This window comes from Rattus norvegicus, chromosome 9, assembly GCF_036323735.1.
Source record: "Rattus norvegicus strain BN/NHsdMcwi chromosome 9, GRCr8, whole genome shotgun sequence".
Lineage (NCBI taxonomy): Eukaryota > Metazoa > Chordata > Mammalia > Rodentia > Muridae > Rattus > Rattus norvegicus.
Window position 1 is genome coordinate 48,410,589 of NC_086027.1, and position 9,982 is coordinate 48,420,570.

The 9,982-nt window shown below is 44.1% G+C and overlaps 1 non-coding gene across 1 annotated transcript; it reads right to left on the bottom strand.

Moving 5' to 3' along the window:
• Positions 1–7,945: 7,945 nt before the first annotated feature.
• LOC120094904 (small nucleolar RNA SNORA48) lies at positions 7,946–8,088 on the bottom strand. Its single transcript, XR_005489595.1, has one exon. It is a non-coding gene; the product is annotated as a small nucleolar RNA SNORA48 (small nucleolar RNA).
• Between the last annotated feature and the right edge of the window lie 1,894 nt (positions 8,089–9,982).

Here is a 9,982-nt window from a genome sequence, read left to right on the forward strand (position 1 = left end):
TTTTGATTTTTTGAGAAGAGGTTTCTCTGTTTAGCCCTGGTTATCCTGGAACTTGTTCTGTAGACTGGGATGACCTTGAAACCAGAGCGCTGCCTGCCTCTGCCTCCTAAGTACTGGGGTTGAGGGATTGCACCACTGGGCCTGGTCTCACAATGTACTTTTAAGAGGATGAAAAATAAACCACAGAGTGAGGGAAAATATTTGAAAGCCTCACACCCAAGTAAAGACCCAGAGCCTTACTGTGCAAAGAGGCTTTAAAAACGTAATAGTAAGAAAACAAGCAATTCAATAAAAAAAATGAGTTGAAATGAGCAAAATTTTGAGCTGAAATTTCAAAAACATATGTAGATGTCAAATAAACCCTCAAAGGATACACAACATATTAATTTAGTGGCTACAAATTCATGTCATGATGAAATAGCCTTATACATAGATTAGCACGTCTAAACTTAAAACTTGTCAATGCAGCAAGTGTCATACAGGATGTGAGGCGTGGCAGTCCTTATACACTTGGCGGGAATGTGAAATGGCACAACTATTTTGAAAACCAGCTTGGCAGATTCTTCAAAAGTTAAGCATATACATACCATATGGCCCAGCCATTCTACTACTAGATAAACAAGAAGAGGAACGAGAGCATATGTCCACAACAATATTTATAGCAATTTTGTTTGTAATAGCTCCAAATTGGGGACAACCTGGTCGCTCATCCATAGGTGATTGCTTAAATACGCACGGGTAGATGACTCAGCTTTTACAAACGAATTATTGATATACACGTCACACACAGATGAAGCTCGGTGATGCTGAGCGAAAGAAGACAGGCAACATAGAGAACAGACTGTGCAACTTCACTTCTACTAAATTTGGAGAGATGCAGATGATTGAAGGTGACATGGGGACAAGGGACAGAGCTTGGGGGGGTCAGGAAAAAAATGAATGGAGGAGTGAGAGGAATCATAGATTTGGTGGACATGTCCCATGATCCTGACAGGGTCACAGCTGCAAATGCATTGGGATTTAACAACTCATTTCCTTTAAGGATGAATAGAGTTTATCATTTATCCCAATAAACCACTTTTAAACTTAAATCCTAAGGCTTTCCTATAAAACTGCAGTGGCGTGGGAATACACTTCAACATGAAGGAATAATGGTAGCTTTACACACATTCCTCTAGAGAAGAGAAAATGGACACTTCCGTTCCACCCTCCCCTCCCCCTCCCCATCCCCATCTGCAAGGCTAGTGCGTCTTCAAGAGCAAAACTAGAAGAAGAAATTCTCCATGCCGCAGAATTCTAAAGGAAATGTTAGCAAATCCCACCTTGTAATTTGTACAAGATATGAAATACCATGGGGAGGTTGAGTTTATCCAGTGATACGATATTAGCTTAACATGTGATCATCCTGTGCAATCGATCGAGTTGTCAGAAGAGATAGGAAAAGGCAATTACTGGGACAGACTTACAAAAAGTATCCAACCACTGTCAGGACCCATTTATTCTCTTTAAAGCAACAGCTGTCAAGCAGAAATAAAAAGAAAACTTTCTTAGTATGATGGAGTATTTACAAAATTTCCACGACAAACATGCCGCTTAGTGGGGAGATATTGAAACCATTTATTTTTATAATCTGAAGTGAAATAAGTCTGTTCGTTACAACTGCATCTATCCAATATCATACTGTATATGATCTGACCAGTTTTAAAATGTTAGAAAAAACAAGAATGGAAATAATAATAAAATGCTATCTGCATACCAATATGCTTACTAATGAAGGAAAGGCAAGAATCTACAAACATAGACAATAGCCAGAGAAAACAAGATTCGGCAAATGAAGACTTCATAGTGCCTTTAGCAAACATAGCACAAAGTCAACATTCAGCAATCCGTTAGATTTCTATGTCTGTGGAACAAACAATCACAAAATAAAATCTAAGCAGGTGATGTTTAGATTAACATCTAGGAGCCAGAAGGATGGATCAGCAGTTAAGAGTGCTTGCAGCTTCGCCAGAGGATCCAAATTCAGTTCCCAGCATCACCCTCAGGCAATTCACAAACATCTGAAACCCCATCCAGGGTATCTAATGCTTGATTTTTGTCTCTGCAGGAAATGGCACTTATGTGCATACACACGTATATACACATGCATGCATATACATATATACACACATGCATACATATATACATATACACACATGAACTTGTACATGTGAATACACATGCATATATACACACATGTGCACATATACATACATACACACTTGTATGCACAAATACATGTGCACACATATGTACACATGCATACATATACACACATGCATGCACATATACAGATACAAATAAAAGTAAATCTTAAAACGTAGTAGAGTTTACAAATATCATATGCCTAGGAATAAATTTAATTATTGTTACGTAATTCCCCCTGCGTTGAAAGTTAAAAGACAGTTTACAGAGAAATTAAGGAAAGCCTGAGTGAATGGATCTTATACCATGTTAATATTTTAACTACAAAAATCTTGTTCTTCTCAAAATTCATTGATTTAATGAATTTATTTATAAATCAAGAAGTCTAAGATACTTCATGAGAATCCTGGAGTAAGAAAGCTGAAGTTCATATTCAGTCAACCCAGAAGCAGACCTGAACATACCCTGGCATGACTTCTTCAGGACAGAATCCATCCCATGGTACAGTGGGAAAATGAGATGTTCCAAAAAAAAAAAAAATGCTAGGCCAGTTGACTATCCACACAAGGCAGACTCCTGACCTGAGAAGCCAATGTGAAGGAATTATAGGCATAAATGTAAGGGGGGTCAAAAATGTCTAGGAGAAAACATTTGGGAACATTCTTTTGACACAGGTGGGTAAAGAGACCCCTCAAATCATATCACGTTAAGTGAACCAGTTCTGCTCGTTGACAAACACTATTAGGAAGGTTAGGCATAAATGACTGCGTTGGGAATAGAACACAGGACACATGTTGCTTAGCTTTCACGAGACACTGGGTGGATGCCCTCTGCCCCACAAAAGGGCAAATACACGAATGGGTCTATCAAAGGGTTTGGAAAAGGAACAATGGTAGAAAAATAGGCACAGACAAACCTTGAGCAAACCACATCAGAGCCTTTGTCAAAAAAAGGAATAAACCAGAGTGCAATATTCATATGGAAAAGTATTCAACAAGGTGGCCATCAAGTGAACACAAAATCAGACCACGGGAGTTACTGTTATGCATCCTTCAAGTTCTTAAAATGTAGTAGATGAGAGCAGACGCTGGTTAGGATGTGAAGGAACCAGACCTTCAGTGAATGCCGACAGCATGTCTGTCCAGCTGTTTGGCAGTAAATACTCACACTCATCTGCATATTGGATGTCTGCATAGCTTACACCCTGCTATCCACCCTTGAGCATATTCCCAACAGGAACAGGTGCACACCGTTACAAAAACATGTGTGCAAGAACTACTCATGGATGGTGTACCAGAAATGAGGCAAAAAAAAAAAACCCTTAGCGCTAGAATCGATGGACGAACCAATATTCCATGGCATAGCAATGTGTCAGAATGCCGCACAGGTAGACTTAAGAAAACTATTCTCCCAACAGCCAAGTAGAAAGCATTTTAGGTTTTTCAGGCCACATACTGTTTCTTTTGCATGAACCTGTTTTTTTTTTTTTATAAGTTTTTGTGAAAACAGAATCCATTCTTAGCTTGTGAGTGATTTAAAAGGTAATAATGAAAAAGCAATAGGCCACGGTGGGCTCTAGTCTTCCCATCTCTGTCCTAGACCAGTAGCAATGAATACATTGCTGTGACAGATAATAAACAGGAATTAATAACATGGAGAAAGGTTCATGAGAAAAACCTTTCACAGAAGGACACACAATAGGTGTTGTAGTACTGGCCTGTAATTTAAACACTTGGGAGACTGAAACAGAAGGACCACATGTTCAACACCAACCTGGGCTACAGTGTGAGATGCTCTCTTGAGAAATTGTAAGTTTAGGTAAATCTCATGATGAACACATTCCTAAAAAGTCAACTTTGCAACCCTGTAGAGATGAAAGAAAGGACATCTGAGGAGCCAGATCTCTCTCTCTCTCTCTCTCTCTCTCTCTCTCTCTCTCTCTCTCTCTCTCTCTCTCACACACACACACACACACACACACATAAACACACACAAACATACAAATGTACACAGTCACACACAAACATACAAATATACACAACATACATATACACACTCACACATACATACACATACACTCACATACATACACACACAAACATACAAGTACACACACTCACACACAAACATAAATACACATACTGTCACACACAAACACAAATATACATACACTTCCATACATACATTCACATACACAAACATACAAATACACACTCACACACATATACACACAAGTATACAAGTACACATATTCACACACAAACATACAAATACACACACTCTCAGACACACAAACACAAATACACACACTCACACACACAAACACACAAATACACATACACACACACACACACACACACACATACACACACATTTCCTATTGCTGTGATAAACACCATGACCATGAGACCCAAAACATCTTAGAAAAAGACAGGTTTTAATCTTACAACTTCCAGGTCAAACAGAATTCATCAATCATGGGAAACCAAAGCAAGAACTCGAGACAGGAATATGGAGGCAGGCACTGAGGCAGAGACTGTGGAGGGATGCTAAATACTGGATTACTCCCTGTGACTTTTCCTGAGTTTTCTTTCTTATAGAACCCAGGACCACCTGAGTGGGTGTGACCCTATCCAGAGTGAGCTGGACCCTCCCACATCAATCAGTCGTTAAGAAAATGCCACACATACAGGTCAATCTGATTGGAGCAACTCCTTAATTGAGATTCCTACTTCCCAAGTGATTCTAGTTTATGACAAGTTGACAAAAAACTAACTGGCACTATACACATACACATACATACACATAGAGACACACATACAGATACAGACATACACACAGACATACAGACAGACACACACAGACACAGACACACTCTCATACACATAGACTCAAACACACAGAGACACAAACACACAGACACACAGACACACACAGACACATATATACAGACATGCACACATATACACAGACACACAGACACACACAGACACATATATACAGACATGCACACATATACACAGACACACACATACACACAGACTCAAACACACACAGACACAAACATACCCAGACACACACAACAGTGGCACAAATATACACAAAGATACAAACACACACAGAGACATATACACAGGCACACACACATGAGAAAGACACACACAGAGAAGGACATACATATACAGACACACACACACACACACACACATATACACACATACACATATACACATACACACAGATACAGAGACACGCACACACATATACATGCACACATAGATAATTATACTATGTATAATATACTTCTACATTTTACTTTAAGAATCCTATAAAACTACAGAAGTAGGGTTCCCATCCCCACAAAACAGTTAGCTTGTATCTCACTATCATGTTATACCAGTGTGTCAGCCACAAATGTTCCCACATACATCTAACAGGCCAGCTAGCTGGTGTTCTACAAGACCATGTCTGAGATTCACTGTTCCTGCACTGTTTTTAAAGAAGAGCACCAAGGATATTAACTTTCTTTCTTAATGAGAAAGACTCCTCACGGGAGAGAGGCAGAGATGGGGAGAGGGATCCTTGCTTCTGACCTGCACGTATTCTCCTGGACCTCAAGGCTTACATTTCAGTAGGAGAATTAAGAACACTAGTTAGAAACAAAGACCTAGCCGAACACATTTTTCTCATTTATGCTTGATCCTAAACATTTGTAAAGATTTAGCGGCTCACCCCAGCAAGCCTTTTAATTCACATTCTGGGAACAGAAACGTGTTCTCAAGGATGTTCCTGTGCCTGATCCCAAGCGATTTTGTTGTCTTAGGCAACAAAGATGAATCTAGAGATGGAAAAACTTTGAAACTGTGATCCACAGGCAGACACGAAGAGGTTTCCTCTGAGCATGTGGTTCTCTTTTAAAAATCTTTTTAACATTTTATTGATTCTTTGTGAGTTTCACATCATGCACCCCGATCCCGTTCATCTCCCTATCCCCTCATTTCTTCATTTCATTCTTTCAACCCCCTCCCAATTAAAAAAAAAGCATAGAAAACATCTCATCGTGAAAGCTGTAGTGTGTCACAGTGTGTCCCACAGTCTATCCTTCTGTCCACACATCTTCAATTGGCAGATGTTCTTTGCAATGAGCCGTTAGTTTGGTTCCAAGTCTCTGGCTTCTGTAACACCATCAATATTGGGAGTCATTGGGGCTCCTCCCGGTTATCCTGTTGTTGCCCTGTGTCGTGGAGATTCTGCAGCTTTGGAAGAGCAGGGCTGGCCCTTTCATGACTCCCAACCTTTTGCAGATGGTATCTATTTTGGGGTGGGCCAGTTCAGAGCCCTGGATCTGGGCCTGGGTGGTGGCTGAGCTGTCCTTGTCATGCCTCTCTTTTAACCACACCACCAGGGTGAGCTCTCCAGCACTGCTCCAGATAGGTCACCCAGTGCTGCCATCCTCACTCGGCAGGGCCAGCTCTCCTGCCCTCCTGCCCTCCTGCCCTCAGGGGTGGTTCACTCACCCTCATGCCTTCAGAGCCAGCTCCACTCTGCTGCTCAGGCAAGGTGAGGGGCTCACTCTCCAAAGTGTGCAGCCTGTGAGGGGCTGGGCTAGCTCTCCTGCTCTCAAACACTTGAGGATCACCCATGCTTTTGCTGTCAGGGCCAGTGCCACTGTTGCTCAGGCGAGGTTCAGGACCTGCTTCCCCCTGTTACAGACAGTGAGGAGGCAAGGCTAGCTCTCCCCTTCTCATGCCCGTGGGACCAGCTCTCCTGACTATCATAGGTTGTGAGCTTTGAGGGGTCACATCACTATGCCACATCACAGCAGACTAGTGGTGGGTCCCTTGGAGTAGTTCACCTGTACCCTCACCACCGGGGTCAGCTCTGCTGTGCTCTCTAGGCAATGTGCAGGACTCCTTCTTCTAGGTGCTGCAGTAGGTAAGGGGCAGAGCTAGCTCTCCCATGCTTAGGACCTTGTAGGCAGCTCTCCCACACTTACACTCTTGTGGCCTGATCAGCCACACTCTTGTCACCTGGGGCAGCTCCACTGTGCTGCCTAGACAAGGAACTGGGACCCAAGTGCTGCTGCAAGCTAGAGGTGAGGCCAGTTTTGTACATGCCCTGGGCATCCATGTGGTTCTTGGTGGCTGCCCTGCCCAGGGATATCTCCATCATCCCCATGTTCTCTGGTGGTAATATGAGCCACAGATATTGGCCCTGACCCCTGCGACTGCTTAGTCAAAGACCTAGACAAGGCCCTCAGTGGCAGCTCACACTGGACTTTCCCGATGGCCTGAGGTGGTAGAGCTGGCCACTCCCCTCCACCCCACCATTCTCCAGTTTCATCTCTCCTCAGAATGCTCAAGCTGCTTGCTTTCTCTTTCTCTCTCATCTGACCACTACATACTTGCACATTGTGGGGGTTCCCACTACAGGCTGGCCACAGGGCTGGCAGGTCCCTGGGTAACAGCTTCTGTCTGCCTTGTGTGGCAGGGTGGCAAGGTGCCTGGGCATCTGTGCCCTGTGCTGGAGGGCAGGTGTGTGGTTGATATGGTGGTCTACAGGTCTCTGTCTTACTCCTCCCTCCGTGGGCTGCGTGGTGGTAGGCAGGGCTCTGTGTGTCTATGGCCAGTCTGTGCTGTGGGGCAGAGGGCAGGTCTATGGACCTCTTTCCCCCACCTGAAGCACTCCATGGCGTAGTGGAAGACATGTCTCTGTCTTCCTCCTCCCATGCTTACCACCTAGATCTGATTTGATTTAATTTTTATGAGTCCTAGGCATCAAACAGCTTTGAACACCAAGCCAGGTATCAAGCTGAGATAAACAAAGGACCACCATCTGCTCTGCCCCTGACTAATAAAAGAACATCACCACCAACAAGGTGTCTCTTTGCCCATTGTGTGTGTGTGTGTGTGTGTGTGTGTGTGTGTGTGTGTGTGTGTGTGTGGTGGGGGTACCTGGGGACTGGAGGACAGGGCCTGGTGTCTGAATCTGAGGGGAGGCATGGGAGAGGTGAAAGCTGTTGGGAAATTCTGCTGGGTCTCAGCTCAGGATGGAAAAGGTGACGCATCCTGCATCTTAACTTACTTCTCACTTGTAGCCGAGCTGGATGTGCAGCAGATGAGGCTTCTTAGAGAGGGAAAGAGAAGGTTTAAAAGAAGAAAAAGAGCAGGTATGGTTTGGTGAATGGAAACGGAGCATCAGGAACTTGGAACCCCAATGTGACTAGGCCTGAGCTTCAACTAGCAGAGCGGAGGGAGGGGAAGGGGACCAAAGCATGTGCTACAGGAGTGGGTAGGTGGGAAAGCATATGTCAGACCGTCGGAGAGAGACATGGATTGTGGAGTTGGAACAGCACTATGGGAGGTCACCAGGGTTGGTCCACTTTGACCTACATCTGTGTCTTCACTTGCCAATCCAGAGGAAAGGCTAATAGATGCTCCAACCCCCCTGCTCAGGACAGAATCAGCCTGCCCTGGTCTAATGGTGTGAATCCCTCTACCGTCTCTGTGTGTGTGTGTGTGTGTGTGTGTGTGTGTGTGTGTGTGTAGGAGAATGGAAGAACTCTGGAGACAGGAAGGAAGGAGGGAAGGAAGGAGGGAAGGAAGGAAGGAAGGATAACAATATGCAGGAATTTAAAAAATAAAGCAAGTCAGCCATGAATGTTATACTACCTGCCTGAAGCTACTCAAGCAGTTGTGGGAAAACCGGGATTGTAGATCGTGACATTTCTACAAATAACATGGATTGATGTTAGCATCTAGAGAGTCCCTCCCGAAGCACACTCTGTTCTAACTCCACTTTGTCCAGTTATACCATTGGAAACCCACCCCGGGATGTCCCATGTAGAACTCCTAACTCCACGCCTCAGGGTTGAAGGTTCTCAAATTTCCACGTCTCTGAACCCTGTGAGCAGACAGGACCAATGGCACAGCAGGCCCTCACCTCAGCAGGAACAGGCCTCTGGTGTGGAATAGGGTGGACATGACCTCGCCACTCAGAAGCTTTCCTTGGCAGCAAACAGGTCTGCAAATAGTTGCCGTGGTGATGTATTTATTGCTCGAGGGAGCCTATAATAGAGAGCCCAAAGTAGATTGCTTAAAACCACAGGTATGAATTTTCTCAGGGTTCTACTTAATTATGCAAAGTGAAGATGTCAGTATGGCCATTATCCCCCTGAAACTCCAGGGGAAGGATATGTCCCGGCCTCCTCTGGTGTGGCATTCCTTGGTGTCTATTGAGCATCTGTGTTCTTGGCCTCTTTCCCCTCATGTCACTATACAAGCATTCCTCTTTCTCTAGGACTCAGCTACATTAGATTTAAGGCGTGCAATATTCCAATAGGACCTCCTCTTAAGTTGATTACATCTACAAGATCCTATTTCTAAATAACAGTGTCTTCACAGCTTCCCGGCAGACATACATCAGAGGGGTGGTCCACCATCCAAACCCATGGCAGGCCAGTAATAGGAATTATGAGGCCAACATGCTGCCTGCTGTGCCGAGGGCCATAGGAGCTATAATGAAGTGGCCCAGATAGCTTCTTTTGATAGCTTTCAAGAATGTACACAGGATAAAAGGCAACGAGAAGGAAACCCAGAATACCAAGGAAATCAGAAACCGTTCTGACTGCACTGACAGAATCGTTTACCTCCTACAGTTCCATGGCAGCTGTGGGGCAAGGCCTGGGTCTTAGTGGGACAACTGCAGTGTGGTCCATCCATTAAGTCCCTGGCCCTAGCAGGCTGCTTAGGCCAAGGTGGTCTAATGTCACTTCTGCAGCAGTGTAGAGAATGGGATG